The sequence below is a fragment of the Lissotriton vulgaris genome, chromosome 6 (assembly GCF_964263255.1).
Source record: "Lissotriton vulgaris chromosome 6, aLisVul1.2, whole genome shotgun sequence".
Lineage (NCBI taxonomy): Eukaryota > Metazoa > Chordata > Amphibia > Caudata > Salamandridae > Lissotriton > Lissotriton vulgaris.
This window is the reverse complement of record NC_141694.1, coordinates 993,234,252-993,251,257: the sequence shown is the minus strand read 5'-3', so window position 1 is coordinate 993,251,257 and position 17,006 is coordinate 993,234,252.

Below are 17,006 nucleotides of genomic sequence, written 5' to 3'. Positions count from 1 at the left end.
TGTCCACAATATTGTTGACATCACAATATTCTTGACACAATATTTACATATTGCAATATTTTTAATTCAATATTTTTGATTCAATGTTTTCTCGAAACACCAAATCTGCATTGGGTTCTGACTAATAAGTAAACAGCAGCTCACAGGCTGAGATGTGTGAACCAACACATATAAATGAAAAAACACATGTTCAATTTACAGAAGGGTGTGCACTGCTGGCTAGTAAGTGTCACTCATGGCTTGAGTCAACTTAGCAGCACTGCTATTTTCTGTCAGACTCATCTCTTAAAGGTAAGGAATCTACCACGTGTTAGCACTGCCATTGTAAGGCTGCCAGGAGAGATAAATAGCTGACCAGTGAGGATCTCATGTAAAAGGCCAGAATGGTTTGTAAATTTGATAGGACATTAGCTAAGTGTAGTAGGGTAGATCAGTAGGCAGTTCACAAGCTTGGCTGGATCAGCTGATGTCTTTTGCAGGAGGGCATTCATGGCTGCCTGCTACTAAACTTCTAGGAAGATAGTGTGTCAATGGAGGAGTTGAGGATAAAAGTGAGAGCTTTGCTGAACAGCTGTTGCCCGCGCAAGTAAGAACGGTGGGGCTGGGGGGGGGGGGGTTTGACAGACAAATAAATAAATAATTATCCCTCCTCGTCCATCAAAATCCCCCCACGGCTATTGCTGAAGGAGGTGGAACCCTTGTTCAAGGCAGGGCTGAGACACAGGTGGGATGGGGCCGCGAAGCGGATGGCCTTCATGACTGTTGCTCTTTCCTTTGCTTTGATAGATTCCACGTGATCAGGGTGTTTTCTTTGTCTGATATTGGTATACTTGCTCCAAGGTGGTCCTCTTGCGGGTCAAAGGTGGCGTATATGGCTGTGATTTTGCTGCTGAAAAAGTCAGAGAGATCGTTGCTCAGGTCTTGAGTAGGGGTGATGATGCTTGAGGTTGCTGCAGGTGCAGTAAAGTACTTGATGAGTGCAAAAATGTCCTTGCTGCTCTTGAAACTGGTAATGATGCATACGACTAGGGCCTTCCTCTCAGTGTCACAGATTTTCTGGTGGTAGCACCCAAGGGTGGATTTGAATGTGTCCTTGTCTGTTTTTTCCTAGCTTGCTCTCCATCTACAATCTAGTGGCTTGCAGTGCCATTTGGGCATTCTGAGTTCTTCCTTGTTCTAACTGGCCTGTGTTCTTGTTCTTGCTAATTGGCTTTGTTTGTGATAGGCCAGGCTATCGGTGCAGGAGGTGATCCAGTCGTTAAACTTGTTGATGTCGCTTGGCAGATTGCCTGTGTGCTCTTGTAGGTTCTGGTGGAGGGCAGAAGCGTAATTCACCTATAGTATGTTATTCCTATGTTAGCGAGTTGGGCCTGTCATGGATGTTCTTCCGTGGTGAGGGATGTTAATTGTGAAGTTGACAATGGAGTGGTCGGTCCAGTTTTGTGTGAGTCCCAGGTTTTTGAGGTTTTCAAGGAATGCATCTACAGCCACAATCCGTGCAGGTAACAGCTGTGGGGCCACGTTAGGGGGGGGGGGGGGGATTCTGAGGGACGATACTAGGGAAAATTAACTATTTATTGAAACTGCCCTCTGCACCATCCCTCAAAATCCCCCCCACAAAGCCCCACCGCCCCACCGCTGTTACCTGCACAGACTGGGGCTGTGCATCTGGTCCAAACCAGTGCAAACAGATCAGTCTTTTAGGGGACAGTTTAGGTCTCCCATTAGGATGTAGGCACTGAAGTTGATGACGAGTCAAGCGGCAGAGTCCATTATGTTGCTGGAGAAGCTGGCGTGTAGTTTCGGGGGTCATTATACCAGCGTTCTGCTGAGGGTGACATTGGTAGTTTAATTGTTGAGGTGTTCAATGAAGTTGGTTCTGGTTTCCACGGAGATGGTGCAGCTGATGGTGTCCTTAAAGATGATGACGGTTCCTCCCCTGAGACTGTCCTGGTGGTCTTGCCTGATGACCTTGTATCCAGCCGGGATATCTGTGCGATGTCTGGCATTGATTCTGAGTCTCCGATGTTTCTGTGAGGATCAGGAGGTCAACGGCGAAGGCGTACAGCAGTGTTGAGGCAAGGGTGTGGTGGGGCAGGTGAATTGGCAGGCGGTGCAGGTGAAGGCTTCTTCTATGTTGTGTGTTGGAGCGCAGCAGCAGTGCAGCAAGCATCTGCCAGGGTTGCAGGCTTGAAGGAACGCAGGAGGCCAATGGTGGGTTGGGGGAGAACCTAGGTTTTTGGTGCTCAGTGTGGCCCAGGTGCAGATGGACATAGACAAGGGTGAGAGGGTAGCTTGAGGGAGCAGACTAGGAAACAGAAGGAGGCACGAGGAATGAGAAACAAATAACAGCAGGACGGGGAGCAGAAGACAGGTCGGAAAGGGGACAGAGTCATCGGGCACTGAAAAATGCTACTGTGGCAGCACACACAAGGAGAAAACAGTGGCAAAATAAAATGGAACAAATAAGAAAGACCACCAAGATAAAAAACACAAAGCAGTGACATCAAATGTAGGGTGAGCAGATGTCCCGGTTTTCCCCAGATGGTTCGGGTTTTTGGAGAATTGTCCTGGTGTACCAACACTTTTCTCCAAATTGAATAAATGTAACGGTTTTTGGGTAGTGGCCTGGTTGAGCACGGACATGTCCAGGTTTTTGTTTGAGTAATGGGAAGGGAAATCCTTTAAAGATAGAAATGTCCTCTCTGGATTTCCCTTCTCTTTCTATAAGCAGCAGGAATGTCATTGTTCTAGCCAGCCCAACAGTGTTTCCGAACCACCAGCACAACCCTGCTCTACTCACTGGAGTTGGAGGTCACCACCTGTACCAAGATCCAGCAAGCCACCAGTATGACCCTGCTCTGCCCTTTAAAGCGAGTGTGTGAACGACAGCGGAATTAAGCAGCAGCCAGAAGCAAAAGGGGCTTTGATTGAGGCCAACCTGCATGATTCCTTCCAAGCCCTGACAGCAATAGCAAGCCATGTCAGAGCTACTCCAGTCAGGCTCCATCAGCAGTCATAGGAGATGTGCCCTTCCAGCCTTCAAACCAGCATTGGTGTCACAACTAAAGAATTTAAAAGGCATTGGGACATTTTCTCTTTGATGTTTGGCCTGTGTTGTGTTTCCCTCCCTCCCCCTCAAAACCACCCATTTGTTTAAACTTGTATGTGCATAAGTCATATTTAGATGGGGGTTCTTAGGGCTGCCATCTTTCCCAGAGGCTAACATTGGTAATTTAAATCACATTTTAAATTTACTTTAAACAAAAAAATCTGCTATCATTTTTAACATTGCCTTGCTATCTTTATTTCAGGTTTTCAGGTTTTAAAGTCTTTATTTCGATTCATAAAAAAATCATAAAAGACAGACATTTGACAAACATTTGACATACATAGCTTATTTTAAAAAATACATAATCTTTAGATTCATAAAACTAGTATTAAATAACAAAAAAGACAAACCTGGGAGAACTAAGATTAAGCTCGGGAATAAAGGCACAAAAGTTTACAATTAAATTCCAAACAATTTTCGATAACATAAGCAGAAATGAGCAGCCTGTTTTGATAGAGCTCAGTACATCATAGGGAAGCATTATCATGGTCAGTGCAGTAGTTATATTACGGTTTCAACCTCAGTATCCAGGCCCACCCCAGATATTTAGCCAGGCACACTGAAATGAACTCAGAGGTGTTGGTTGTTAATACATGAATAGCCTCTTCAGATTTTCTTATGGGCATACGCTGAAACAATGGCTTTAACCATTTGGCTCTGGGTGCTAGGTATCTAGGGCAAGCAAACAAGAAATGTCCTATTGTTTCCTTGTGGCCTGGGCACCATCTGCAATGGTCCACAGTACTCTTTTTCCAACTATTAGTGAAAATATTCAATGGTAATGCACCCACCCGAAACTGATGGTAGAGTTTCCTGTCCAGTGTTTTGGAGATTGAGTCCCAATACAGTTCACGGGACAAGTCCAACTTAAATGACAGGAACCTGCCCGTAAGATTGGTAGAGCTTGAGGCATTGACTCTATTCTGACGGAGCGTGGCCCAGTACAGTTCCTTAAAAGCTAATTTAGATGGAAAGGTGCTGGTAGAAGGGGATGTCCAAAGTTGCTCTAGCCCCATATCCGTCAGGATAGATTTTACCATTTTAAACCATTTAATTTTACCTGAACCCCCGAGTGACCTAACTTCGGCTACCTCATTAGCAAATTGGGTAAGTTCAGGGGTTGTCCACAAACGCCTCCAAAAAGCAACCAATCTAAATTTGGCCATTTCATTAATCGGGGGGCAACCCATATCCAAGCAGAGAGGGATAGAGGGGGTTGACTGTGGCAAACCCACTAGGTTACGCAAGAATTTGCATTGTATTTTGAACAAACCCATAAGATCCATATAACCCCACAAATCTGCACCATATAAAATTGCTGGGTTGATTTTAGCATCATAGATCTTGAGGGCCGGACAAACCCGCTTAGTGATAGATCTTTTTTGTTCACTTAATAGGCAACCGGTAAGGCGGGCAAGCTTTAGTTGTTGGGCTTCGACTTGTGCTTTCCATCCCAGACGACTGTCTAGGGTAACCCCTAGATACACCATATTCTCCACTTGGTCCAGTTTGACACCACCCATATTAACTGTACACTGGACAGGGCGATTCCTTGTTAATACCATAAACTTGGTTTTCCCGACATTCACCTTGAGGTCGCTGATGGCACAAAACTCCCCAAACCGATCCAATGCTATCTTTATTTACTTTACTTAGCCGTCAGGGGTCAAAGTATGGTGATTTGAAGAAAAAAAATGCAGCCATAATTAGGAACTTGCGTACACCAAGAGGATTGGATCCTTCTGGGCTATATGGATAGGTCAAAGCAACTCTGCTTTTTGCTGAGTATCTTTTTTTTAACAAATATGTTGCAATGGGGCTTACATGAAGCTTGGATGTGTCACAAAGGCTTCTTCAGCTGCCAGTAGTGGTTCTGCACTCAGCTGTACACAGAGAACCACAAATGAAGCTGGCAACAGCCATCACCAGGTGATGGTGCATTCCAACTGCCACATGATTTGGTGCTTCCCTGCCACATAATTCTGGTGGCCCTTCATATTTATAGAGAGCATTAATTAAACAAGAAAGTAAATTTGGTGCATAAGAAATATTACAAAAGATGTGGGCTACAAGGTATAGGAGTCACATGCCATCCATACTGCTGGCCATTATATGTAAGAGCATCTGGCCTGGAGAAAAAAAAGAGGCAGATTTGCTGAGTTTTCACACAGAGCAGTAACTAAAGTTGCTGTGTTGCATGAAATGGAGACAGTACAACAGTGCCATACCTCTGGCTCTGCTGCTCTATCCCTAGCGGTGGAACACATTAGGCTGCATGCACCAGTGCACACACCTTTGCACTACAGTGCAAGTATGTTCTTGTGAAGCATAGGATTTGTATAGGAAGGGTATCCCTCCCATTACAAAATACTAAGCTTTGACAAAGTAAAATACTTTTCCCTCTAGAGATTGCCTTAAATATCCATAGATGATTGCATGGAACCCCATTGTACACCCCCTTGATGTAAAGTAACATTAACCGCTATTATGGCTACTTTCCTATACAAATCAGGATTTGTGTTGGAAAGTAAAACCTAAGGCAACTCTTTGCACTGCATTTGCATCACTTTGAGACGAAGTTTACAGCTAATAAAATACCTCTAATTTGTCATCTGTAATTTTATGTCAGGACCGGAGGCTCAGATTATGCTTTCTCATTTCTTTACTGCTAGACAGCAGCCAATGAAAGAAAAGTTTACATAAACACTACATTATCCATCAGTACCCATGAGCCACCTGATCAACCATAGAGTACATCCATATATAAAAACACACAACAGTAATAGTATCCTCATTCTCTGCTGCTCTGCAGCCAGTTAAGTGCTCTTCCATTTTTTTTTCTCATGTGCATGATGCTGTTGTACAGCTGGCATATGCATGGCAGGTTACGATAATGCGGCTTATTTGATCGGCTGCGCCTTCTTGTGTGTTGATCGCGCATGGCGATTTGGATTTCAGGCGCAGCGCCTTTTCCGCACAACACGAGCTGAGCTCTTCAGCCTGGTTGGGCAGACGTCGGCTTCCCCATGTTGATTCTTGGATGCACTTGCGAGTGACTTGGTGATCGCTCAATTTTGAAGCTTTATCGCGATCGCAACTGGGAGCGCTCTGCATGCCGACAGGGCGCTTCGCGCCAGTGTCTACCCCGGTGGAGAGGGAGAGGAGAGTAAGGCCACGCATCTAGTCAGGCGCGCAGTTCTCTGTCTATGGACACGAGTGGCCCACAGCGCGCATGCGTTGTGGCCATTTTAGAGTCCTGCCAGGGGTTTTGAAGTTCAAACGAACGTGGGAGCAGTGTTTTGAGCTCCGATTACCACAAGTCCTCGTGTCTGCTTCCTGTGACGCCCTGAGTGTTCCTATCTTTAGGCCTGTATAATTTCTGCATAGGCTCTGCCTAGAGGGGTTTGTAGCAAGCCCTCCCTTCACCTTTTATCATAACTAAAATTACTTGGCTTGCCTGGGGTGGTCCCACTCCCCCTGGATACTTGCTCCTGAGCTGGGCTTTTACCCCTTGATTGATTGTGACATTCATATTCTAAATAATTAGTCACTTTGCGCATCCTCAACATGTCAGACTTTTATTATGATATGGAGTACTTGGAAGAGGAACCCTCTGGGTCCCTGGAGCAGGAATTGGTCAATGCGCTGGACACAGGGGTACAACATTCTCTGAATAAGGCCCTTCTACGGGCTATATAGCCTTTGAAGTACCACCTCTGTGGCTGTGCCCAGCAACAAGGCCGGCTCCTTGCCCCTAACGTGTGTCCCAAGACCAGTGGGTCAGATCCCAAAAAACCCCACGCGGCAGATTTCGCCAAATTGGCCAGGACCATGGCTAGCCACCATGACTACACCAACCCTCTTCCGGAGGCAGGACTGGCTGAAACTCTTCATGAGGATGATTTATCCTCAGTTCATACATCTGACCAGGAAGAAGTCCCCAGACCGAGCAAATGCTCAAAGAAGGAGCGGCATTTGGACCCTCCTTCACAGCCCAGTTACTCACCTTTGAACCGGCGGAGATCGTACACCCCAACTCTACTGCCTGGTTGCCACCTCAAGAGGTAACAGAGAACATTCAATCCCATCTGAGGTAGGCATTTGATAAGGACGTGAGGCACAGTTACGCTCATAGTGCCCGAGACCTGGTTTACAGGGCAAAGTGGCCGAAACACCACAAGTAGATCCCACGATGGCTACATTTATTTATTTACTTGAAACATTTCTCTAATGATCCTAAAAAGGGCCTAGGCAGGGCATGGAGAACATGCCAGGATAAGCTCCTCGACATGGCGGGACACTTGGCAAAGATACTAGAGATAGGCTTTAGGGCTAAGAGTCAGCCATGGCTATTGACCCGGAAGAACTGATTGGCTGGGCTCAACGGGCTATATGCCAACTCAGCAACGCAAATTGCGCCATGTCGAGCAAAAAGCATAGCTCCATTCTTTTAAAATTGGACCCAAAACCGGCAGAACTTTCCTCTTCAGAGTCGGGCCCTTGGCTCAGGGCCTTCTATTTGGGCACCCGTTTCTCAAAGAACTTACCAAGTTCGTGGCAACTTTTAGCGGGCTTGACAAGGCGCAGAGACGATCGTTCGGCTGTGGCTACAATCAAGGTGCCCCTCGTGGACAACAAATAAGTTGGAAACCAAGACACCAGAGCAACATGTGAGACTGGTGTTGTATTCAGATGTGCTGTTGGGGGGGGGGGAATTGGGTTTTCTCTACAAGAGTAGCAAGCAATCTCCCAGGATGTTTGGATCCCGGAAACGGTGCAGGGCTACAAGTTAGAACTATACCGTTCTCCCTCCCAGACATCTTACCCGCCTCACATTTATTTTTCCCAACAAGATCAAGACTTCATTTCCACAGAAATATGATCTCTTCTACAAAAGGGATCCATAGTCCCCACAGATCCTTACACCAGGGGTTTCATCAGCAGCATCTTCTTAGTCGAGAAAAAAGGGGGTTGATCCAGACTATTTTTGAATCACAAGGAGTTCAATGGTTGGGTGGTCTATCGGCACTTCAAGATGGAGGGGATCCATCTACTTTGCAACCTTCTCCAAGAAGGAGACTGGATGGTCCGTTTAGACCTGAAGGACGCTTATCTTTCCATTCCCATCTTCGCGCCACATCGGCGTTTTCTGCAGTTAGACTGGCAAGGAGTTTGCTACGATTACAAGGTTCTCCCCTTCGGTCTCTCGTTGGCACCTTGGTGCTTCACGAAACTTCTTCGACCGGTGGTAGAATCCTTGAGGGCCCAAGGGAAACACCTCATCATCTATTTGGATGACATAATAATCATGGCACGTTGTCCACAACTGGTGCTAACCCATCTAGGCTTGGAGATCAGACTCCTACAGTGCTTAGGGTTTATTGTGAACTCTCAGAAATCGATCCTGACTCTGAAACAATCCATAGAATTTATGGGGTTCGAGATTGATTCCCGTCTATGCCAGCTACTTCTTCCAGCACAGAAAGTCAGGTCAATCAAGAGAGAATTGATACTGATTCTGAACAAGCAGATTGTATCATTGAGATCAGTAGCCTGGGTGGTGGCTCTGCTGGTCTCTTCGATACAAGCAATCTTCCCGGGCCCCCTTCACTACAGAGTGCTCGAAAGACTAAAGATTCAGCATCTCCGGAAAGACCTTGGATACACAGATCAGATTCCTCTCTCAGAGGGGATGAGGTTGAAGATGTTGTGGCAGCTAGGCCACATGAAAGCTTGGAACGGCAGAACCATTTTAGGCTCAGTGCCAGAGGTAGTGATCGAGTCGGATGGCAGCTGTTGGGGTTGGGGAGCCTGTTACAGACAGATCTCCACGGGGGTCGTTGGTCTCAGAATGAGCTAGCCTCACACATAAACTGCCTGGAACTCCTAGTAGATCATTTCTGATCCGCAGTCTCTCACCTCGGAAGACGGACTGTTGTATTTTCCTCCAAATGGACAATGTATCCACTGTACGTTATGTGAACAAACTGGGGGGATGAGTTCCGAGTGTTAGCAGCGATCGCTAAGGATTTTTGGCACTTCTGTCTATAACACCCGATTTCACTGGTAGCAGAATATCTTCCGGGCTGCAGCAACACAATGGCGGATTGGTAGTCCCAATATCTTCAGGATTTCAGCGACTGGAGACTCCATCCGTGGATTTTCCAGGCACTGAATCTCCATTGGGGACGCTGTTATCTGGACCTGTTTGCATCTTGTCTCAACAAACAAGTTCCAGCATTTTACAGCTGGTGTCCGGATCCAGATCCAGAGGCCGAGGCCACGGACACGTTTCTCCAGATTTGGTCAACCGCACTATGTTATGTGTTTCCTCGCTTTATGATGATCCCAGGGTGGCACAGACCCGCCGTCAATGGGCGGAATTGATTTTAGTCACTCCTCGCTGGAGAGCACAGGCATGTTCCCCGGTCCTTCTGGAGATGTTGTGTGCTCCCGATCCATCTTCCACATCGGTTGAATCTGTTGCTGGACCCCCAGGGATTTCTGCACCCATTGATAGAGTCGGGTCAACTATCTCTGGTAACGTGGGGAGTTCCCAGGACAGATGGCAAGTCCCTGGCCTATCGAGAGACACTCACAGGTTTATCAATGAGACATGGTCAGCCAATACCCACAAGCGATACTCTTCAGCTTGGAATCGATGGTGTGGCTGGTGCAATGAACGGGAGGTTGATCCTGTTAAACACATTTTCCCTAATTGTCAATTTTCTATTCTCCATCGCCTGTCCTGGAATGGCTTATAGGACGGTGAATAATTTCCAGTCAGCTACTTTGGCAGGTCACGGGTCAGTAGATGGTAAACCTGTGGGTAAACATCCCTTAGTATGCAATGTCCTTAGAGGAATCTGGATGGTTAAACCCCCTTTGCCTAAATACTCTGTATTATGGGACGAATCAATTTTTATAAGATTTTTGGAAACTTGGCTTTCCAATAAGTATCTGTCTGGGAAACAATTATGGGCCAAATTGACCATGTTGCTATGTCTGGTTTCTTGTAAACGAGTATCAGATGTCCGTGTACTGGACTTAGCGAGATGTAATTTTTCCCCAGAGAGTGTTAATTTTTCCATTACAAAACAAACCAAGTGCAACACCTCCTCGGTATCATACCCACCCTTTCCAGATAACTCTAAGCTATGTGTTGTCCAATGCTTAAAAGCCTACGAGGTAAGTAAGGCAAAGTTTTGTTCTAACATGAGTGGTCAATTGTTGTTTGCGCTGCAAAAAGCCTTTCCCCTGTGACCCCAGCTCCCCAGTCGAGATGGGTGCGTTGGCTCATGAGCGAAGCGGGCATTGATGTGTCTAAATTTGGACCCCACTCGGCTTGTGGGGTCATGGCCTCAAAATCTGTCAATTTAGGAATCAGCCTCGCAGATATAATGAAGGAGGCTTAATGATCCTTAGAGACCACTTTTAAAACATTTTATTACAAACCTACTGTTGATGTGGCTTCTGTGGTGGTGGCTAAGCTTTAAACAAGCATAATTGGAGCTTCCGGTTCTGACATAGAATAAAAATGTGCAAACATTTGTGATAAGAATTTTCAATTCTATTAAGGACACGGAGGTGAATATTATCCCACCCAGTTAAATGTTGTTGCATTGAATGATTTTCTGTATATGTTTCCGTTTTCTCCCTACCAAAATTCTATCCATATTGTCATTACCTTTTGACATAAGTCTGGAGACCAGAATTACGGTCTTTTTCTCCTATGCATTTTAGGTGCAGAAAGCAAGTAAAGTGTGCCGTTTCAGAGCTTTTGCAGAAGCATTCTGCAAAAGATTGTGGTGGACAAAGTCACACTCATAAGGCTGTTTGCCGACTGCGTTTTGTCCAACCGAGAGATCGCATGTTGAGTCCCATTGGGCACCAAGTTGATTTTCTGGAAGAAGTCCTGTCGGATCAATGGTTCTACATGATCAAGGTATTTGTTGATCGGACTTAACTGTTGGATGGATATTCAAAGAAAGAGGACACTAATACTGTTGTCTGTGTTTATATATGGATGTACTCTATGGTTAATCAGGTGACTCATGGGTACTCATAGGTAATGTAGTGTTTATGTCAACTTTTCTTTCATTGGCTGCTGTCTAGTAGTAAAGAAATGAGATAGCATAATCCTCGCCTCCTTGTCCTTAATACAATTGAAAATTCTTATCACAAATGTTTGCAAATGTTTAATTCTTCATCTTTGCCTGTGGAGGGGGCTGTCATTGTGGTCCATTTTCTATATCTATCAAGCTGTCAAATAGTCCTATCTTTATGTCAAGGGCTGATGCAATCTGTAGTCCTACTTCTATGTCAATTAATGTCCCTTTTTTTTGTTGAGAATCTGCTCTCCCTAAACAAATGGGCTTGGGCACAAAGGAGAAAGACTGACCAACAAAGGGCACAAAACAGTTGGAAAATAAACAGCCACAAAAGAGAAAGACTGGCAACACAAAAGGCACAAAATACGGGCGAAACAAGCAGATGCAAAACTGTGGTAAGACCTAGGGAAGAAAAAGAGAGAAATGTGATGAAGCAAAGGTGCAAAAGAGAGAATAGTGGCAAACAGAGTCAGAGGAACAGTGGGGAGGGAGAGAGAGAGGGAGAGGGAGAGGGAGAGAGAGAGGGATATATATATATATATATATATATATATATATATATATATATATATATATATATATATATATATATATATATATATATATTCAGCTGGACATTTCACTCATACAAAACCTTTGAAATTCCCCCGTTATAGTTAGTTCAGCTAACTATAACTCGCGCGACCGCAATGCACTGCTGATGAAGTCACATATTACATCACTCATGACATGGTCAGTGACATCACTCATGACATCACTCATGACATCTCAAATAACTGATTGTTGGAAGAAGAATGGATATATAAATGTCTAAATGACTGATTACATGAGTTTGTGAGTAATGTTTAAATATATACATTTCTGTATCAGTCTGTCACTTTGTGTATAAGCAGTTGCATGTGTTGATGAGTAGCTACATGAGTGATACATGAGTGTCTATATAGGTTATTGTTTGATTGAGTATCAGTAGTAGTGTCTGAGTGTTTGTATGCTTCGTTTGGAGGTCTTATGTAGTGCATAGATGCATGAATGAGTGACTTACTGCTTGTATGTGTTGAAGGCAGCATGTGTGCAGGGCTGTACGGGTGGATGAGTGTGTGTGGTGAGTAGCTACATGAGTTTCTATATTGGTTATTAATTGTTTTTTTGACTGTATGGGTGGATGAGTGTGTGTATGGGTGTTATTGATGAAAGACTGCCTCAATAGTGTATTTATGAGTAAGTACATATGTTTTAAACTAGTGCATATGAGGTATGTGTGAGTAACTCTATGGATGAGTGTTGGTGTGTAACAGAATGACCAGGATGTATCAATGTATGATTACATATGATGAGTGAGTACATGTATGAGTGACTGTATAGGACTGTTGATGAATGAGTGGATGTGTGTATAGATTTTGGAATTACTAAATAGGTGTGTTGTAAGTGGCATTGGTATCTCCATTATTTTGAAAGTTTTAGTTACTATTTTTGAATGTGTGTATCAAATTTTCTATGAGGGTGAGAGGTGGTCTGCTACTCTTTCAGAAGGATGATGTCATCAGTGATGTCATTAGTGATGTCATTTGAGATGTCATCAGTGATATCATGAGTGATGTCACTGACCATGTCATGAGTGATGTAATATGTGATGTCATCAGCAGTGCATTGCGGTCGCGCGAGTTATAGTTAGCTGAACTAAATATATGGGGGGAATTTCAAAGGTTTTGTATGAGTGAAATGCCCAGCTAACTATAACGTGTGAAACCTATGGTTTTTTCACTGAATTTGCAAGGTTTTTTAAATGCTAATTCCTAACTATAACGTGTGTGAAACCTATGTTTTTTTCACTGAATTTGCAAGGTTTTTAAATGCTAATTCCTAACTATAACGTGTGTGAAACCTATAGTTTTTTCAGTGAATTTCAAAGGTTTTGTAAAAGATAATTTTTAAATTTACTAATTATTAAAAAAAAAATGTTATACACATTTTTCTTTTTTTCCCTTCTTTATATTTCACATTTTATAGTTAAATAATTAAAATACAAAGTACAAAAATAATGTTTTAATTTTTTTTTATTTTCAAACTTTTTTTTTTTTAATATCGTTACAAGGTCCGCGCACCGTGAGAGCTCCGCAAGCACACCGTTAACTTTCTGTGCACTTACCCCCGAAAGTTTTTTTTAATTCCAAAAACGTAATATCTACGATTTAATGTACATTTTAAAAGTAGACAATATCTGCTATAATGAAGAAAATGGTTTTTTTAAACTTTTAAGAACAGTATATTACTTTTTAATGTAATTAAAAATCTCGCGAGGGTACGTCGCACGTGCACGCATCGTGAGAGCTCCGTCTGCGCACCGTAAATGCTTCGAGCGCTTACCCCCGAAAGTTTTATAAACTTAAAAACGTTATATTTACGTATTTATTGTACAAAGTAAAGGCACATATTATGTTGGACAATAAAAAAATGTTTATTTTAAACTTTTAAAGACTGTATATTACTTTATTAAAGCAATTACGAATCTCGCGAGGGTGCGTCCCACGTTAGCGCATCGTAAGATGACGTAAGCGCTCCGTAAATAAATTGTAAACGCATTGCGAGATTACTAAGCGCTCCGTAAACTCTCTGTGAGCGCACCGTAAGATTAGGTATAACCATGTGACCTTAAAACAAGACATTTCATTGGTTTATAATACTTCCTACTCTAATTGTAGAAAGGCCCCTCCCATGTTCATCATTCTTTGGCTTTTAGAGAAGCAACATCTTTTTTTCTACAGCTCCTGGCTTGAGAAAATTGTTTGCAAATGGCTGAACGTGAAGAGTCTGACCATTCTTCTTCAGAAGAATTTGTTGAAGAGGACCCCCGCCCAACCAAAAAAAAGGAGTCCATAGTGTGGAAGTTTTTTACCTTCCCAGAAGGTTTAAAGAAAGTTAATGCACGCATGTCACATGCAAAATCTGTGATACGGTATTGTCTAGAGGCAATCCAAACAAAAAGTACTCTTTTGGTACTCATCATGGAACGCCATGTCAAAAATATGCACCCCAACTATTGGGCTAGAGCTGTGGTGCGAAGATCTGAGGAGCAGGGCTCGGCTCCAAGTACTTCCACAGCAACAACAGGACCACCACCAATGCCATCTTCCATGGTTGCAAATATCCAGCCGGAACTCAAAAATCTGATGATGCAATGCATACACTGCAATAAATTAATTGCCTTCGGACAACAGTCCCTAGAAGTTATTATGCAAAAAAACAGGAGCCACAAGTGCACCAAATAATTTTTTTCTTTATTTTTCATTGTTTGTTCGTGTTGAACAATTGTTTTGGTTGAAAAGTTCATTTTCTTTCACCGTTTTTCCAGCCAAAAAAAACTACAAAAAAAAAACATTCCTTTTTAGAACTACCTCTACTGGTCAAAAAAAGAACTATATTTCTATGTTTGTATGTAAAAGTTTGTCATAGTAAATGTCAAAGTGCAAAACTATAAGATTGTGGTACAGAATAAATCTATAGGGTGTTTACCTATAGTATACTGTAGTACTTCCAAAGCACTGAAATGTAACATATGTATATAAATATATTACAACTCTATGCTTCAATTTGCACTATTAGTGAAAGTGCGTGAATGAATTTATATGTATTAAGGGCAGTTTTATAATCCCCTTGAGTGTCTTTTACACAACTGTTACATCACATTTGTGATGCAGCAGTGGTACAAAAGATGCACCATAAAGTATGGTTTGAACAATCTGATGTATTTGCAAGGTGCATCATATTGTAAAACAATGCACCAAAAGAAGTCTTTCCTGCATACATGGGGAATGTTCAGATGCAGGAACGCCTCCTAAAAGTGAACAAGAAAAATGTATAATATTTCATTCAGTCACTTTTGGACTTATACTACGTAAAAATCCTGCACCTGTTTGCAAAGGGGAGTAAGCGAAAGTCAGTGCAAAAGGGAAGGGGTGTGAGAAACAGACAGGAGGAAGTGGAGTGGGGGAAGTTGAGTGCGAATGAGTGAAGGCTTAGTGACAGTTAAGAAATGGATAAGAGGGTGAGGGAAGGGGAATAGGGGCGAAGAAAAAAAATTAAGAGACAGGGAAAGTGAGTGAGGGAGAGAGGAGCAGTGGTAGAAAGAGAGAGGAAAGAAGATTAAGTGTAAGGAAGAGACAGGGAGAGAGAGGGAGAGCAAGGGACTGAGAAAGAGTGAGGCAGTTATTCTGTCACAATAAGAGAGTGATGACAAACTTTTTTTTGTTTCTCATACTTTTTTTTATTTAAAACACTTTATTAAGGCTGATGAATCAATCCACATTAATAGAAAACGAATAAATGGCATGTACATATAAATATCGAGTAGTACAAGCAGCATATCAAGCGGTACAGGTAAGTGTAAAGTAGGATTGATCAACAGTGCACCATGAATGATACAGTAATAACATTTTCTGATAAGGCAACACATATGGAAAGCAAATGAACAAATAGTACGAAGGTAAAAGCAAGATAAAGGAGACAGAAATCATAGATATTAAATTGCAAGACTAGTATAGCAATTCAGCTAATGCGATGACAAGCATTACTGTTGACAACAACCACCCAATAGCAAAATCAGATAATCCTCAGTGTAACCCAGCAAGGGCGAGAACAATGTGTAGGAGCCAACGTATACAGATGATGACGAAAAAGGTCCAAGGAATGAACCGAACAGTGCACTAGACACAAGCAAGTACAAGTGGGTGTTCCCCGTGCTAGGAGCGCCAATGTTTACCGACTATCCAAAGACCCAACCCCAACATCCAAGGGGTGGAGATTTGCCCCAGTAGAACCCTCGCTATAGCGGGAGTAGGAGTGGGCACCCCACGGTCTAACCCACCCCGGTCGGTGTGTTAGGATGCAGGGACTGAGAGGGCGCCTCCTTTGTCTTCCCTGCAATAAATTGGCGATACGGCCCCCAGATATCTGTAGGGCGGGAAGCGGCCGGAAGCTGCTCAGAGTACTCCACACTATTCACATTACAATATGCTACACTCCTGAGCCAAGCCTCGACCGTGGGAGCGCGTCGCGAGCACCATAGCAGCGCAACTTCTCTCTTGGCCAGCAGGAAACAAATGGACGCCAATTTGCAAATCTTGCGGGGGAAGTTGGAAACGTAACCCAGCAGTGCAATCTCAGGCAGGACATACAGGGACAGACCCAGAACCTCACCCAGAGTGTTGTGTATCTCAACCCAGTAGGTATGCAACTTCGGGCAGGTCCAAGAAAAATGTGCAAAGTCGGCCTGGGGGACATTGCATTTGGGGCAGGTGTGGGGTCTGGTAGGGTCAATCTTGTGTGCAAATGCTGGGGTGTGGTACAACCGTCTAAGGAATTTAAAGTGAATGAGTTTGTGTCTGCTGTTCATGGAGACCTCTCTTGTCATGGCGCAACACGCTTCCCATTGGTCATCGGTGATCTGTGTACCCAAATCCAGCTCCCATGCGGCGCGAACCGCCTCACCAGAAGATGGGAGCGAGGACAAGCACAGCTTGTAGAGTTTGGATACTACGTGGGCTCCCGATGAGTTCTGTATGATGATGGTAAGTGTCGGAGTGTCGTCGGGCGGAATGGGGAATGTGGGAAATGTAGCACGCATCAGTGCCCGCACCCTCAGGAGCACGAATGTATCCATGAAAGTACAAACAGTGAAGCGGGGGTCTTCTGTAGTGATAAAGGCGTGGCCCTTAGGGAACAGATCACCGATCGTATGCAGTTGAAACTTTGAAAGGGTCCGGCGGATTACCATTTCACCCGTGATA